Consider the following 19,066-nt stretch of genomic DNA (forward strand, 5'->3'; position numbering starts at 1 on the left):
TCTAAGACAGAAGTTTCAAAAGTTACATGAAGACTGTTGTCTACCAGATAAAAAATTAGCAGTTCTCTTCATTTTCAGAAGTAATTAAAAATATTCTTCAGTTCAGAATTCCTACAGTTTTCCCTTCTGAAATATTACATTAAACCATATGTAATAGCTAAAAGCACATTATTTCTAGACGGAGAGGAGTGATGAAAAATATATGACAGTAGGCTTATACTATGCAAAAGCCTATGCAGATAAATACTTGAACTGTTATATGTCAAATTATATGCACAGACACTTAATTCTACTTTCCATCTGTCCATTGGCATCACACAGTAACAACAAATGTCACAGTGAAAAGATTTTTAAAAAATCAGATCACTTACATGACCTAGTAATCATCCTAGAGACTTGTAAGAATGTTTTTAAAAAACAGACAAGGCATTACAGAAGGCAGTTTTCAAAGAAACTGTGCAGGTATATGAAATATCAAACCCCAGACAAATAAGATACACGCTCAATAGTTTGAAATAGGGAGAAGGACCCTTACCAGCTTTAGAAGAGAAGACATGTAACAACAGTTTGTCTGAATCCTTTTCAGACATATTGAAAACCAGTTTCTCTGTTTTCTGAAGGTTATAAATGGCAAGAAAATTGTAATAAGTTAGCCTCTTTTACAAAAGTTTCACAAAATTAGGACATGATTTAACACCCCTTGTTCACATTCCTTATTCACACTCCTCTTACTATACGGAGTATACAGTACTGTACTTTTCATAGAGCATCCCACTGACATTTCCCTTTCCTTCTCACCTCTTCTCTTTGCGATAGAAGTTAATATTCTTTTTAATTTCCACAAGCTAAGAAGAATTCTTCAAAGACAGGCATCAGGATGCTGAAACTTTAAGTGCATATAAATATGGGATGCATATTTAGCAACATTTAGTAGTTGTATTTAGTTCTATATTTGCCCCCCAAAAGTCTTGGTCTCCCTTATTTTTTCTTTTCATCTAAGTTATTCAAGAAGTTAGTATGATAAATCACCTTAACTTTGTCTTGTAGTGTTCTAGCTCTAGCCTATGATAACCCCTAAGATAAGGGGTTAGCAAGTATTAATTTTAATATAATTTTAAACTGTTTTCCTCTTTTATGTTATTAATACATTGGCTTTCATTTTAGAATCATAGATCTGTGAAAAAAATGTATATAATAATCAGCAGTGAGCTAATGAGTACCCATGGCATGTTCTCCTATCCTCCTTTGAACTATTATTAAAGAATACAATATAATGATGAGCAAACAGCTGTGAAGACTATTTCTGCTTGTGGCTTGTAGTCCCCTTGGATGGATTTCATCTTATGAAATGTAGATGTCTATAACACAGAGCTAGTCATTCTAAAAGATCCCTTTGAGTGAAAGTAAGGAACATTTCTAGGTTGTAGGTCTTCTCATCCTAAAGCAGACATCTGAAACTGAACAGCTCTCTTTTCAAATAATCCATTTTTCTCCATTACTTCTAAAGAAAGCTTTAGTGGGATCCCACTTTTGAACCCTGAAAAATCATATGACAATTATGATCCATCAAAAACTCAACACACAGCAAGACTGCACAGAAGGTTACTATCCTGTTAGCTAGAGCTGCCTGCCAGAGGACTCAGTATATTTTTCTTCAGAAAGCTGTAGCTTTAATCTTGTATTAATTACATATTTTTCGAGGTGGTGGCTTGGATGGTGGTTTTGGTGAAAATGAGAGAAGCAGCTGCTTCAACACTTTCTGGTTCAAGAAATCACCAACTACTAAATTCCTAAAAGTGGGAAGCTAGCTTTCACTGACGAAGAAAAACAATGTGTTCCTTTGGAAATGGTGTTTTGAACTGTTCTTTGGGTTTCCAGAAACTGCAAGCACTGGTACTGAGCAGGACAGAAGATGACTTTTATTTTTTTTCATTGTGAAGAATCTGTTCATACTAACGTAAATTCAGAGTGTTCATTTTGTTCCCCTTATAGAAAACTGTGTTTCTGGAAACAACAGAACTAAAATGAGGTAATTAAAATGCAAAGAAAGAAGGCCACTTATTCAGTTTCTTTTTCATTAATTGTAGTATTAATCTACTCAAGAGACAAAGTACAAGAATCATCATTTGGATTCTGAGTTGCTGCTAGTGTTAACAGAACTTCTTTTTAGTCTAAACTTTCTTTGCTTTGGGTGTCACAAATATAAACCAACTGGTGTGCCAGCTGCCCATGTTTCTTTTTACATATACAGCCAGAGCAGGTGGAAAGACTCCAAAATTGCAGACATTATCCTTTTTCTACTTATCATCATCATCATCATCATCTTTATAATCCTCTTAGCATTTTAATATATGACTTTGCGTCTTTGTGGCCTCTGAGACCTGTCAATATGCTGTAGAATGGAGTTTTGTTTTGCTTCCAGTGAGTACTCTGTGTGATTTAATGGGGGCAGAAATCTGGAATATATCTTATTATGGCTTTGCTGTTCACCGGTTGCAATTATTTTGTTCCACATTAACGTAAATTTGATTACTATATTTATCCACCTGTCTGTTTTTAGAAAAGTTAAATTTCTCAACACAAAATAGTTTTAAATACAGTTGAAGAGTATATTAATTCTAACCTGAGGTTGAGTTTTGTTCTCTGCATTTCATTTCACTTACAGAGTTTTGCCAGAGCTTCTCAAAGTTGTGTCTTCTGCTGAAGTTCTAACAGAGTAATAATTTAATCACACCTTAGCTAAAGTTTATCGCCCTTCTGCCTGAGAAAAGCAAAAAATGTAATTAGGAGTCAAAGGTCAATATCTTGCTCATATAAGCAAGTTATTCCATGCACAGTTTCACACAGTTTAAAGGGAATCCCAGGACTCTGGTCCACCATTCTCAATAATTGTCCAGACTGTTATTCAAAGCTTTTTCCAGGCAATTCTTGAGAAGCCAACTTTTCTCTACATAGCATAAAACTCTTATATTCAACATAACTTCTCATGTACATGTCAGGGCAAAAAATTATTCAGATGGAGACTTATTTTTCTGTTAGAGTCATCCCTCTGGGTAGATACAGCCCTTGTCTAAATGGGGTCTTTGAAGTTGGAGGGGCATCAGGGACTAAAAACTTGAAGATTGATTTCACTCCATATCTGGGAGCATAATGTGGAAAGAACTAAATGAGCACCACACTAGTCCTTCCTTCAGGAAATCCACCCTACCCCTGAGGTCATCAAGGGAGCATCATATGACTGCACAGCAAAAGCAAAATATGCGTTAATCAGCTTTATTACTGAAAATCAGAGTAATTGTACTCATAAAGCAAAACCTGCTAGGATTTTCTTCTGTGCTTGCGTACTCACAATCTTGTTAACCTTCTCTGCTTGACAGAGCAAGATAATTCAACACTGATGATACTGTCTTGGAGAAAAGTTGATCTAAAACAGTAATCTTTGTCATGGCTCATTGTAGAGGTTATCAAACTGTAGAACAACCTTTCTGTATTAATGGCAGAAAAAACTCTATAAAGGCAGAAATATACAATTAAAAAAAATGACATACATAGTGTAATGGTCTTGTTTTGTGAATAGCTGACAAACAAGTATGGTCCTGTTCTGAGGAGGATGCATAGAGCACATGAGATTGATGTCTCAGTTTTGAGAAGAGGAGCAGGATTTTAGGAGATGTAAAGAAACAAATTTGTGGTCTTGAGCCTTTATGTGAGATACTACAGGTATATACAAACGTTATTTTTTGTCCTGAATTACACAGGAACACTAGTGTGTTACAGCACATGGGTAATCTCAGCCTGCCAGGAAGTATCAGACTTCAGTAAAATCCAAAGGGTGAAGAGTTGCTAGATTTACAATAACCCATTCAGGCTTACTATACAGAAGTACTACATCTGGATATCTAAACTACATGTAAAACAGAATTTAAAAAAAATCACAATTTCTTCTGGGCAGAATTTTTTAATGATCTAAGAAAAATCATCAGTGAAAAGTCATATGGCTTTCTGCATGAGTTCTAGGAAAGAAAACATTAAATTTCAGAACAAGTCATCATTCATCCACCTACCCGTTAATGGTTAAAAAAAGTTAGTATTTAATTCCTTTCCCACAGTACAATCAGGTAGTCAATCTCTATTGTTTACCCACTTTATTTACATCAGCATTATGTCTGTTGTTATATTACTACTATGAATTAACCCTGCAAGTGTCTTATCAAAATATCTAGTATCAAAACTCTCCTGTTATAACTCTTCACTAACTGTTTTATCCCCTTAATCTTTTTAATCTACTGCTGAATAAATAAGAGGACAAAATATCGTCTTCTGGGATAGAAGCAAGATAATGTAGGTATTACCTACCTATAACCAAGTCCCTTATACCAAATACACCAAGTAGCAAAGCTTTTAATTAATATGGTATCCAATGACCTGGCTTCATTTTGTTTTTCTTTCTGCATTAGCGTTTAATATACTTAAAAGCCAGGAAGGTACTAAGCTCATTGAAAAGACTAGAAAATTTAATACTTTTCAATCATAACATAATAGTGACTCTATCCTTTGGAATGTCATTAGGCATTGTACTTTTGATCAAACGGACTTATTTTGTACATTATTTTCTAAAGGTATTCACGTATTACAGATAGAAATAACAGTGAGCAAAATTCTCCAACATAACATTTTTGTCTAGAAAAATAAGTCTTCTCCTTCATCTACAATTAAATTTTCCTTCTGGCAGCTTCCCATGCAAGACGACTCGGATAATAGTTATTTAGGGACCAGTTAACAGATAACAGGTAGTTATTTAGAAACTACTGAGTAGTACACAGAAAAGCCTTTGTAGTTAATGTTGCTTAATCTAAGGGTTGGTTACTATTTAATGTGAGGAATGATTAAAATTTCAGCTGTTTTCTGATCACAAGAACAGATGAAACTCTTATGCTGTGATGATCTTTCCTGTAGAAGTATATATCTTCTGATTATCTTTTGAGAAAACAGTGTATCAAGTTGGAATGAGTCAGTCATGGAATGTGGGGTTTTTTAGGGTCAATGGAAATTGGTGGATGAAAAACTGGATATGTGCCGGCAGTGTGCACTTGTAGACCAGAAAGCCAGTCGTATTCTGGGCTGCATAAAAAGAAGCATGGCCAGCAGGTCAAAGGAGGTGATTGTGTCCCCTCTATCCCACTCTGGTGAAACCCTGCCTGGAGTACTGTGTCCAGCTCTGGAGCCCTTAGCCCAAGAGAGAAATGGACCTGTTAAAGCGGGTCCAAGGGAGGGCTACGAGAAAGAGCAGGGAGCTGGAACACCTCTCCTATGAAGAAAGGCTGAGAGAATTGGGGTTATTTAGCCTGGAGAAGAGAAGACTCCGACCTTATCGCAGCCTTCCAGTACTTAAAGAGGGCTTATAAGAAAGACGGAGAGAGATTTTTTACCAGGGCCTGTAGTGATGGGAGAAGGGGCAATGGCTTCAAACTGAAAGAGGGTAGATTTAGTTTGGACATAAGGAAGAATTTTTTTACAATGAGGGTGGTGAGCCACTGGACCGGGTTTCCCAGAGAAGTTGTGGATGTCCCATCGTTGGAAGTGTTCGTGGTCACGTTGGATGGGGCTTTGAGAAACCTGATCTAGTGGAAGGTGACCCTGCCCATGGCAGGGGAGTTGAACTAGATGATTTTTAAAGGTCCCTTCCAACCCAAATCATTCTGTGATTTTATGATTCTATGAAATTACTAATGGCTGGATCATTCAGATTATGGGTGCAATATTTGGTTATGAAAGAAAAAGTATGAAATCATTCACAAGATGTTAGTGTTCACGTTACTATGAAAAAGACAAGAAAACAGATTAGCTGTGACAAGCCTCAACAGAGTTGGGAAACTGGTACCATGATAGGGACTTTTAAAGGAGGGAAATTAATTTGGGGAATATTTTATTATCTGGAAATTGCTCAAGAAAGTGAGACAAACCATCCTAATAAGGGAAAAGATAAACACAGAAAATAAGTGACCAGCATGGCATCAACAGAAGCTCTTTAAATTATGAAAAAATGAAAAGATATTTTAAAAAACGAAGGAACAGAAAAAAAAAATCAAGGTAAAACGATGCAGCACACCAAACAAAAAGGCTAGTAAGCAAAATTGTACCTAGCAATAGACAGTGAAGACAAAAAAAAATACAGATACTGCAAAGAAGAGAGAAAAGTGAAAGATGTTATAGCCCCATTGATTCAGTGAAAAACTAGAGGCTCAGGAAATATGCTTTAGGCAATGTAATTCTTCACACATGCATGAAAATTTGTGATGAACAAATAATTAACACAATTAAAATGTGGTAAGAATAAGTCAGGAGAGGGAGTTACAGAATAAGGGATTCTTTTAGATAAATATAGAATTAAAGGCACCTTAAGGAAGCAAGAAAGGAATCTCTGAAGCTTCAATATGTATTTTAAAAATCATAGTGATATTTTAAAAAATTAGAAGAGGGCAATAATAATTCTTTTACTTGAAAAGTGCAAAGATAATAATCAAACAGTCTAATTTTATAACTGGAAGACTGGAACAAATTATTAAATATCGCACTTCCTAGCACCTAAAGGATAATAAGGTGTCAACAAACAGAGGACATGGATTTGTCAAGAAGAAATCATATCAAACCAATACAATTGATATCATTGACAGGGTAATTGGCCCAGTGGGTGTGATATACCTATATTGTGGTAAAGCTTTTGACACTGTCTCAAATCACATCTCATAAGGTATGAAAATACTGCCCAGATGAAATTACCATAAAGCAAATACACAGCCTGTTGCAAAAGCTCACTCAGAAAACAGTTAAAAAATTTCAATGCCAAAATGATAAAACAGATAAAATTAATTGCCCCAACTTTGGTACTACTCAATATTGTAATTAACTATCTGAGTGATGGAAGATAGTATGCTTCTTACACTGATCTGGGAGAGGTTACAAGACTGGACCTATCATTCAAAATTATTTTGATGCATTGGAGAAATGCTGCAAAATAAATTTGTTAAATTTTAGTACAGGCATTCTAATAAGGAACCAGATGTGAGGCAGTGGCACAGTAGAAAAATTTGGGAGCATCAGACAAAGATTGAATCAAGAACATCAGTAACTGTCTTTTTAAAATGAAAATACAAGAAATGGAGAAGGTCCAGTATAGAGTGACAAATATAAAAGAGTAAGACAATGTAACTTAACATGGAGCACTGAAAAGACTGGATTTATCTAATAAAGGAAACAAATAAATAAATAAAAGAGAGAGAGAAGAACAGAAAGTTGCTTTATCGATCTTCAAGTATTTGTTATATTTTATAAAGTTTGTCATAGATTTAGCAAAATGCTACAATCAACTATTACTTCAATTTGTACTTGATGATGCCTGGAAGCTGTGGTCATAAGAAAGGCATCCATTGAGCCAGTCTTTGTGAAACACAGAGCACGATGGTATTCAATGGCCCGCCCAACCATCTGATTTGTTATTATCATGGTGCAACTGTAATTCACTGTTGTTTTGGACATGGAAATGGACACAGACACTATATATAATAAATGATATTTTGAAGCAATTCCGCTAGTGAATCAGAGCTTCCTCTTCTAAGCAAGCTGCCAGCAAAATCTGAATGTAGGATCTTTATGGTCGATCGCAGGCTAGCACAAAGCTCTTTGTCTTTTTTGATCATCTGAGTACTGTCTTGTCTTGATGTAGATGTCGGATCCCACTGATAGATTTCTAACAAATGCCAGAAAATGCACAGAACAATTCATCACAAATCAGGATTTAAACCGCTGCTTCCAAGGAAGCAAAATATGCTTAACTATTTGGTTCAGCAAGAGAGCTACCTCTGGTTCCTTCTGGAAGCTGAATGTTGATAACGTGCCTATCACCTCCTGGGAGTCAGGGCCACTGCTGTCCATGGGGGCAGTCAAATAATAACTTGTCCTTGTACAAGCCAATGACTCTGGTGGTCACAAAAACTCATCAAGTTTCTGCGCATCATAAAGATGTAAAATATAACTGAAGCCAATATTTTGCGTTCCCTAGCTTCTATCTAAGAAAAGAGGTTTTGATATTTTAGCTATCAGTATAGGATGATAAGAAATGAGATGTTTGGCAAAAAAACACACCTTGATTTTGCTTCCCCATCATTACTCTTTAATTCTTCCACCAGTATATTAACACCAGCCCAAATGTATATTATAGTCTCTCTTAAGAAGGAACAGCAGGATTGGAGAGGTGTGGGAATTTGGGAAAGTGTTGACTGACTGATGAAACTCATAGAAAGTGATAGGTAAAACATTCTGAAATGCTATCATAAAGAATTGCATGTGTTATGCAAAAGAAGAAAAAGAAAAAAGCATCATTTGTAACATGAAACACATAAAAATTTATAGATGTGAAGACACATCATTTTCCAGTGATCAGCTGTGATCTTTCAATTCAATTGTGCATTACAAATGAAGTAATGTGAGTTTATTATATTTACCTGTGCAAACATGTAAGTAACCATATGCATTCAATTGAATGAACATGGTTAGAACTCTGCAAGAAAATAATTGTTTAATAAATGTTGTATGTTTTTGCATAAACCCCACCATACAACCATGTATGTTTAATGACAACAACCAGAGCTTATCCTTTGGATGTTAAACCCATGATGCTGTTTTTTCCCTTCAGTGAACAAAATAGCACTTGCAAGAGTCTAGTTAGGTAAACTAGATTCTTGCAAGTGAGAGTTGAAAAGGATGGATGCAGATGATGACAACATTTGCACACATCTAGCTTACTCTGTAACTCGCTATTGAATATTGCTCACATGCTGTTATTAATGTAGACATTTGGGACCTAGATTATGAAGCTGATAGCTTGTTATACCAAGAAGTGTTCTAAGGAGATAATTAGTATTGATAAATGCTAGCACTTCTGACTGGGAGACAAAAAGTTTGTAGCCAGCTCATAAATCGTGTTATTTTATATTATATCTATAAGCTAACCTGCCTTGGGAGACCCTAAAAGTTTGGTTTTTTTATGAGAGTGGGTTTGTTTAAAAATTAATGACAGCAATTTTCACAATGGCTGCAGAACCCCTGAAGATAACAGTTAAAAATGCAGCCAGGAAGGGGAAAAAATTGGAAAGGTTTGCTAAAATAAGAACTTTCTCCTCATTTATACTGACAGGAATTGCTAGAATTTGGTTTCCAGCACTTCTCCTCTGTCATGTTAATATAAAGTTATTTTTAATGAAATACCAGGGCTATGACATAATAGATTTCTATTTTCTTTAGATGGATGCCCAAAAGCTTTTAGATTCTCAAATCAATTTATTACTAGAACAGGAAGATGCTCCACATCACCTGTGCCCAAGAAAAAGAGGTAGAGTTTTTGTTCTAAGTCTGATAAAATATCAGCCTTAAAGAACAGCACCAGATAGCTTGATGGAAAACTTGATAAAAATACCAACGTTACATTGCTAAATCATTTAATAATTCTGCAGTAGCCAACACCAACCTTTGTGATGAAATGTTGTTTCTTGTAGTCATTTACCATACGCAGAGCTCAGAGTAGCATCTATTCAGTTTTTTAACACCTGAATTTCCTAATGGAAAACACTTCTTCCCATTACCTATAGTTTTAACAAAGATTTCAGTGGTTTTCTTTATGAAATTGGAGGAAAATATTTAATTTAACTATGTTAATGATTCTGACAGCCTACCTGCTTCCCAGTATCAATGGAAATATTTTACATTAGTTTCTTTGAATGTCGATTTGTATTTGTAAAATAAAGATAATACTATCTCCATGCCACAGAAAGGAACTGCAAAAAGAAAATTATCAGTAGCTGTGAACTGCTAAGGTGCTTCAGTTGTGTGTTCCACAGAAAATGATATGAAGATACATTTGCTCTGTGTAGAAGATATTTTTTTATGTTTCAGTTTGTCTATGTTGGTCACTGGTTGAAAGCAAGGTTCACAAAAAATTAGCATAGAATGGCATAATTACATGACTTTGATCACTAGTGGCAAATTAAAATTGCTTAGATTAATTGCTTAAACTAATTCTGGCATTTTCTATCTTCCAAGAGTTTGGCCTTGTAGTCTCAAAAATACTATATTCATTATTTAATATATTTTTACTTGTCTATATATTTTATCTTTTCATAGTTATTTTAAATAGATTGTTCTTTGAATTTCATGAAAGTTTTCTTAGTATTTTTCAACTTTGATTTTTCCTTATACAAATTTAAATGAATGCTTTCTTAAATGTTTGTCATCTAAACTTTTACATATCCTGATTTAACTGATGAATTATTGTCTCTGTAGCTGAAAGATGAAAAGAATATATTATAGAGAATATTGCAGGTTATCTTCTTCTCATTTCAGCCGTGCTGTAGACTGGTTCTTGTGCAAGGAAGCACCCAGTTATTTCAGTATTCTTCCATTGAAAAGCATTGCTTTACCAAAGATTTAAATTTCAAAGCACCTGACAACTCTTCAAATTGTTGATGCTTTTCTTTTTGCGCTGGTTATATTCATGCTTCATCTCCCTTTGCAGAAAATACAAGTCAACAACAAAATATTGAGAAAGTATTGAAGAAAGGGAAGACATCATAGTAGTTTTGATGGCCTGTTTGATGGGTAAATAGAACGTTACTAGGGTTTGCCTTCACTAGTGAAATGCTAGTTTAAGAACTTGTAAACTTGTATAGTTTATATGATCACAATGGGGAAAATCAAGGCTTTTTTCTCTATACCGTCAATCTTTGGACCATCATGGTCAAAAATTGAAAAAATTGAAAATGTAGCCATTAAAACATAATACAGAAAACCCTTTCTGCTTGACTTTAACACAAAGAAAAGGTGTAACTACAATGAAATAAAAGCCAGACTCTTTTTTCTTCCTATATAAACCACAAAAATAACCTTTTCTCACACTATTTCATGTGTTAGGCCTTGAGTTGATATGTTATTTGTAAGTTGTGAAGTACTAAGGAGAGAAGTAGAGTTCATAGCTAAGAAGAACAGGAAAACCTTTTTGTTCATTGGCAGATTCCATCTTAACAGCAAAAATATTTCATTATGGTAGAGGAAGTCTCCCAGGTTGGCAGTAAAGCATTTATCACTGGTATCCTCACTTCGTCTACCTGTTAGATACCTCGTTTGACAGAACTGCCTTCCTGGAATAGAGAAAGATTAGGGGCTTTATATTATTAGCATTGTTAATACCCAAATTCCAATGTTTCCCAGAAATAAGGAGGATAGAGGGAAAAACCACTGAATAAAAGAACAACAACTTAAACCATATCTTAAAGCAAAGCAGCAAATGACCCTGAGACAAAAATTGTCCTGACAAAAAATATTCATTTGATAATAATTGAGTCCCTTGAATAAAATCACTAATGAAAGAAAATAATAGGAGTTTTTGGCTCATATAACTGCATTCTTGTTAACAGCTTTTGCTGTCTTTCCTGTTAGCCATGTTAGTTAAAGGGATTTCTGGACTAAGGAATAAGAACCAATAAAAACATGTTTATAAAATAAATGAACAGGAACGAGGAAGTAAAAATCTACCCCAAAATGGTTTGGACATATAATTAAGATAGACATTTTCATTTCTTTTATATTATATTTGTGAATGTTGGGGCCACAACTTGGAGGTGGTCCAGGAAGGATGTTAGAGACTGAGGAGGAAAACAGGGAGTGAATGGGATAGAAAAATCAAAAAGCTGTGAGAAAAAAGGCCAGCAATGGAAGCCGAAGTAAATGGGACTATGCCTTTGTGCAGCTGCTTAAATCTGAGATAGGAGAGAGGGGAGTGCCTAACTTTGGACAACTGAGTTTTGGATCTGAATTAGAAAACTGGTCTTCATATTACAGTGTGAATAAGAGAGAAACTCCAACTTCTCCACTGGAAAAGCATGGTTTCACATACCGCTATGTTGATCTAGCATCTAGCTGCTTTGCTTCACTTACCTGCTCTCCAAACTTCCTTCATGTTGGCATTGACATTGCTACTCAATGAGCTGGATCAGAGCAGAGGACTCATTCAACAAACAAGTAAATAGTTTTATGCTGGTTTTGCTCCTCAACAAAACCATTGATGAGGGTCAGACAAAAGTCAGTGCTGACACAGGGAAAGACAGGGAAGAGGGCAAAAACACTCCTTTTGGCAGATTTGATGAGGTTAGCTGTATCCTCAAGTTTCACTGATAAATTCTGGCTCTACATCAACCTTTGATGGAGTTTTTTTGCTCTCTTTTCTTCTGTCTTTCTCTTTTCTAGCTAAACCATAAGGACGCTATGGAAATGAACATCCTAGTTTAAGTATCTAAATTTAGGCCTAAAATTAGACTATGTAAACATACACACATAAAACCACATCTATTTTGTGGCTTTATAGGTTTAGCATTTAAGACACAGCGTGTGTAGTGATGAATTTGCCATCTTGTACTTAGCTTCAATGGTCCCATGTCACCCTGTTTCAATTCACCTGCTAAGTTCAATCAGCCGTTAAACAATAAATCTTTAAAGCCGTGTAAGGGACATGTGTGCACAAACCAAATTATTTATTGACAATATACCTCAGCAAAATGTCTGTGTGGACTGAAGACCTCCTGCACACCACTTTAAAAATAAGCTCCCTGGAGCCCAACCTAAAGAAATTGATTGAGTGCACTAATGTATTCTCATGTATTCCTCTTGATACTGAAATCAAATCAATCATGAAAGACTTTGCAGGGCATTACACAAGTTCTTTATTCCTTGCTCTTGAAGGTGTTAAGCTAAGAGTTTCCAAGTATACCTAAGCATGTGCAAAAAAAAAACTCTTTACAAATATTTCTGAAAAAAACCATATAGTGTCGGGACTGAACCTTTGCCATTGTGCCATATTTGCCTGAATAAGTCAGAACTAGTGAGTTTATTTGCAAAAGAACTTATCACACCATGGCACACAGTACCTGAGGTGAAGACAAAAGTGAGGACTGTACATGGCTACCAAAAAGATGTTTTATCTCATTCCACTTTAAGACATCTCCCAGTGTAGTCTGCCATTTTGATCTCTCTTTTGATCCATTCAAAGTGATTTCCCTGGATTTTCTCCATTTATTTCTGGACCCCTAATCTTGTTCTTTTCTCCATTTTAAATACTTCTCTCCAGTAATTGTGTAGCTTCATTTAGCCAAATAACAGGCTTTTAAGAGTGATGTATCTTTGTGGTGTATGTTTCTAGAATGTATGTTTACATAAGCATTGATATAGCTTGGTAGCATGTTACAGGAATGAGTAGGTATAGATAATGTCTGTTAAAATTTCCCCAAACAATGCCTACAAGCAAGCACTGTGACAAGTATTAATTACGCAGCTTCTGAACTTTTCAGCTTTGCCAAATACTTTGACTGAATTTCACAAAGCAAGACATATGGTAAATGACATTGTGCCTGTCCTAATATAACAAATGTGATTCAATTTTCATGTAAACCTATTCTGACAATTTCCTTATGTGATTTACATATGCATTTTGTATTAAACAAGTTACCCTGAAGCAAATGTTGTGGATTGTACACTATAATTCTATTAGCAAGGGAAACACAAAGATCATCAAAGTTATCAGTTTCATGCTTATATTAGAATGCCCCTGTAAGCGTAACTTTTAGAGACTAGTTAATATTTTGTTTACATTATAAAATTTATGGTGATGGATTTTTTTTTAACTTTGCTATAATATAATTGCAACACAGTTAAGAGAAATGAATGCCACCTTGTAGTTAAACACTCTTCCATTTTAGTTTACAAATAACTAAAAGAAACCTTGCTTGTTTCTGTGTAGTGAATATTCTTAATATAATTCCTTCTACATTAAAAAGATCAATATTGATAAGACAGCACAATGAAACAATATTGTATTTACAGGAAATAACATGACTTCTATAGCATAAATTTTAGATCACCGTAATTGCTCATCTATGATCTGGGAAGGCTGGTGGTTCACAGGAGAAATTGTGAAGTTGATTAAATTAAAAAAAATTACCATTGCTTGATAAGCTAACAAGATTTATGTTCAATAAATTTTGCAAAATGCAACTACTCTTTCTGTCAAATTTATTTCAAGCAAATGTAGTACAAAACTTTTGCCCTTTTTATGCCTTTGTGGAATTGGAATAATAAAATAAAAAAGCTATGCATTTTTTTATAAGTAATATATTTGAGGGCAGCTGGGTTCTCCTCAGAGACAGTATAATCCAGTTTCCCACCCTCCACCACCCTGAATTTTTTGTTTCCTTTTCTCATTCTAATTTAACAAAATTTCTTCTCAATATTTCAGTCAAACAGCTAGTGAAACCCTCAAAGCTCAGCTGCTTCTTCAATTTTCCTGTAGTATTGAGCAGCTTTTTTTAAGGAAATGAGAAGTAGAAAACACTAATTAGTGTGGGTTTGCTGCACAGCTTCCTCCTGTGGAAACCAGAAAAGTATTTGCATAATCCTTCAAAGGAGGCAGGAGCCTAGGGTGAGGCAGCTTCCTCCCGCCACAAGGGTTCCTGTGATCAGCAGTGAACCTCTTGTAGTGTCCAAGTTTAGCTCTAGCTTCTGGATTTCCTTGTGATGCACATGCAATTTCACATCCAGTCTTTCACATTTAAGAAAGATTGATTTCTAATTCTTTTTGATTCATGGTAGTTTAAAACCCCAGGCATTACTGCACTTGTATAAGTGTAGACTGTGCAATTCATACTGTTTGAGTTCACAGTCCTTTCAATGTTTTCAACACTTTAAAACAGCATCTGTACCAATATTCTAAAATCCAGTATGTCCATTTGCAGAAATATAGCTCATGAATGCTTTATAAAATAAAAAAAAAATCAAATAAAACAATAATTTAATGACTAAATAGTTGTAAAAAGGTACACTCCAAAATACTTTCATTTTTTCAGATCAAATTCAGCAAGAAGTTTTCATATTTCTTAAAGGCTTTACTAAAAACCTGTTGAAGGTTGAAGGAAATCAGTATGTCTTGGATCATATCCTAGGAACCTGTTTCAGCAGAATGCTGAGGAACTTATCAAGTATGTGCTTAAGTCCCAGTGACTTTTCTGGAACTTAAATAACTAAATTGTTCAAATATCTATTTTCTCACAATTAAGTTATGCATGATTTCAGCAATGCTTGATGGTTGGTTACAAATAGAGCTGTCTACCCCAGAAGTGTCTTTCATGTATAATTCTTTTATGTTTGTTATTGAAGTGGCAGGGAGAGTAGTTTTGATGTATTCCCTCAGTATTGCAAGAACAGTATTTGGAAAATAGCCTCACTAATAATTTATTGCATTTTTAAAAAGTCAAATTTTTTTTAAGAATGTAGCTTCTTTCTATATCACTGGTCACTTACTACAAATGGGAAGAGTTGGATTTCTGAGGTAATTATTGGCTGGCTTGTATCATTCTACGAAAAGAATTGTAGAAAAACTACATCATTGTGTTCTACAAAAAAAAAAAAAAAAGAGATATAAACGCTGAGATCTGCTAGGTGTTAATATAGTCCAGGAAGATGACACAAAGAGTGGAATTCATCTGATACAAAATACAAGTACAACATGTCTCCTTTGACTATAACGAACACACGGGTTGATTGGCTCAAACACAATCATAGAAATATTCATTGAAAGGGACACTGAAGGTCTTTTAATCCAATTGCCTCCTCAAAGTAGGACTATTCTCAGTGCTAGATATAGTCAGTTTTGTTTGGTTTTTTTTTAGTCCAGGAAAACCTTTTAACATTTGGAAATTAATTCTGAGGGCCTGGACTCCACTCCAAGACACCCACTCCAAGACACCCACTCCAAGACACCACTCATCTTCTCAGGGGCTGAGTTGAGGATGACCAGCCTTAGCCAAGTAAATGTCTGTAAGGAATATGTCTAAACACAGGTGAGAGGAATCCCATAGTTCAATCACCTTTAAGTGAAATGAGCTCAAAAAACCCCCAACTTTTAAGATAAACATAATTTCAAAACTCTTAAATGCTTATATTGCAAATCACCTCAAGCTACAGACAACAGTTATATTTTCTCTTAAAATAACCCAACAGTATTGTTTCTCCTAAGCAATATTTAGAAACTTTTACATCCAGTCCTTCAATCTTCATTGAAACCTTATTGTCGTAAACTTTAATAAGAGCAGAGTGAACATTAGGAATCAAGCTTTCAGTCTTTGTAACAGTTGTTACAGAACAAAAAGCCTGTCTAAACAGATCCTATTATCATCAAAATAGCACATGAATATCCCCTGAAACTGTGTCCCTTAAAACTCAAACTTTGAATCATTTAATTTCCTAGAATTAATTAAAAAAATTTACAACTGTTAAATGGATGAACTAAAGTTGATAGATGCTGTTTTAGCATCTCAAGATGGATGAGGCTCAGAAGATAGATTTTTTCCCTGTAAATTTACTGAGCTCTACTATGCAGACAAGATCACAAAAAGAGGTTCAAATATCATCATACATGTGTTAACATTAAACCAGAATATGAAGTGGTGATCAAAATGATTTCTTGGATTGTATGAGCAGCTTATGTCTTCAGTATGAGCTTCTGTCTAACTGTAAAAATTAAGAAATCAGATAGAAGTAGTTTACCTTGCAAGTTCTGAAAAGGCTTACTGTAGTCAACAGTAGGGATACTTTGGAATTGCACTTCCAACTTAAACTTAGTGGTTTGTCTTGCTATTATGTTGGTAAAACATAGGTGCTAACTGTGGCTTTTGTAGGCTGGAGCTTGTATAAAAACCCAACAGGTTAGGACTGTTTGACTAATTAAAATAAATCCTATCAGCTACTATATATATGTATATATACATAAATATATACATATATATGTATACTTCTATACACATGCATATACATACATATGTTCTATGTTATGTGTAAGAACAAAATAATCAGGCATTCTCATTTCATATATGTCCTGAAACTGTAGAAAAGTTTCTGCAACTTCGGACAAGACACTGTTATTTTGCAAGAAGAAATCAAACATTTAAATGAGAACTAAATCCTAAGGAAACCTGCTAGCCCAGTCTTGTCCATTGTCTGCAACAGAGACATGTTTGCTTTTGGAACAATAAGAAATATCCAACATAGTAATATAGGGGCTATGACATTTTCTAGTATCCAATATGATAGATCAACTCCTTTTTACAGGTACTAATACCATTGAATGTTCCTCCCTTGGGCAATCTTACCAAGACAAAGATTAATTCTGAGGTATTGTAGTATTCATTCTCTATTCAAACAGTCTTATTTTCTTTTTTTTTTTTTCCTAAGAAAGTATATTTATATCTAGAATTTTGTTGAAACATGAGTTATTGTCTATTTTTCTGATTCATAAGGAAAAAAAGGTTTTATGTACAGCTGTCTAATTGAGCAGTCTCAATTATAATCAAACAAAAATCTTAAGACAAAAATGTACTTAGGATAGCTGATTTAGTCTTGTTTCAAGCTCCTAAGTCATCTTCTCTTACCCTAACACATTTCAGATATGATGATGAAATACAACTTTATGAATATACTTTGTTTTGAGGGAAGTTCTAAGATAATTGTTTCCTGTCTTCCATTTTTTGACACGAACAACTGATTTTATTTTTTTTATGAAAACTGTTTCTTTAATCCTAAATCAATTATTCTTTGCTTGATTTATTATACAATAGAATAATTATGCTCAAAAGAATAATGCAACTTTCAGATTTGATTACTTTTACATCAGTTAGCTTTAGTCTACAGAACAGCAATTCACAATGATCTAGTTGCCAATACTTTTTAAAATGCCTATGCTATGCATTTCCTGAACTGTTAGGAAAATTGGAGGTCTTAGTTGTTTCCCCCTCTTCAATACTTTTGAAGTGTTCCATATTTAAATCTCTGAATCAGTAGGGAAACAGAAGGATCTTAATCCTCAATAGATGAGCATCCATGAAATATAAAAATATGGGTATGTGAACTCTGGACTACTTATGGCATCTTTTGAACATTATCCCTCTTTGGGATACAAATTCTTTTGATATTGAAAGGACCTTTCTGATGTAAGAGAAGAACTAGCTTCCTTTCATTTTGTTTGGGCTGTCTTCCAATTACAACAGCAGTCTAGAACTCATTGGAAACTCAATGTGATATTAATACTATTGTCTCCTTAGGTTCAAAGACCTGAAAGCTGTTGGCTGAGAAATTAATGGTCTTTAGACTCAACTGAAAGAGACTTTATACCATGTTTCTCAGCCTGTCATCTGTGACTACGTCTGTACTAATACACTAATTAGTGTCAGGGCTTGTCCTTTGTCTCTGCAGTCAACTGACAGTGTCTAGCCACATCCATACTAGCAAACTCCCTTAGCTGCTCAAATAGGTAGGCAACGTACATGGAACCTGCTGGAAATGTTCTTGCTGCTCCTAACTATGTCCAGGAATTGTAGGGGGAAAAGAGAGAGAGCCAAAAGTATCACAGCTGTACCCTGACACTGTTTAGGCTGCTAGTATTGTTTTCTCTTTTTTTTTTTTTTTTTTGTGCAACAGCAGCTTAATAAGCAAAAGTAACCGCATGTGAGAAAATACCGAGGGATTATAGATATGACTGTCTGATTTGGCCTTGAGCATTTGAAAGTAACTCTATAAAATCTTAATTATTGGTTATGTATGAAAATATTTGAAAGCTTCCCTGTGTAATTCTTCTGTGAGGGTATCAGTGGGGTTTTGGCCCTTAACTGTAATTGGTTTCTTGACACTAAATTTATCTTACTATGTCTTTCTGTGTCTTAATGATTCCAACTGCCAGTACGAGCCTGTCATAAGAACATAAACCACTCTATTGTTAAAGTCTCTTTTTTTTCTTCTTTAAATACCTTTCAGCTATAATTGATTTTTCTGTTTTTGAAACACATTCATTTTATTACTATGAATAATATATATCAAGTCAGAAATTGAAACAATTTACATAAAGACATAGAGAGAAAGAGATAGAGGAGTTGACTAGAGCATGACTGCACTGTGAACAGCTACGCTGTCCACCTTGCAA

The sequence above is a fragment of the Pygoscelis adeliae genome, unplaced genomic scaffold (assembly GCF_000699105.1).
Source record: "Pygoscelis adeliae isolate BGI_AS28 unplaced genomic scaffold, ASM69910v1 Scaffold41, whole genome shotgun sequence".
NCBI classification, from domain to species: domain Eukaryota; kingdom Metazoa; phylum Chordata; class Aves; order Sphenisciformes; family Spheniscidae; genus Pygoscelis; species Pygoscelis adeliae.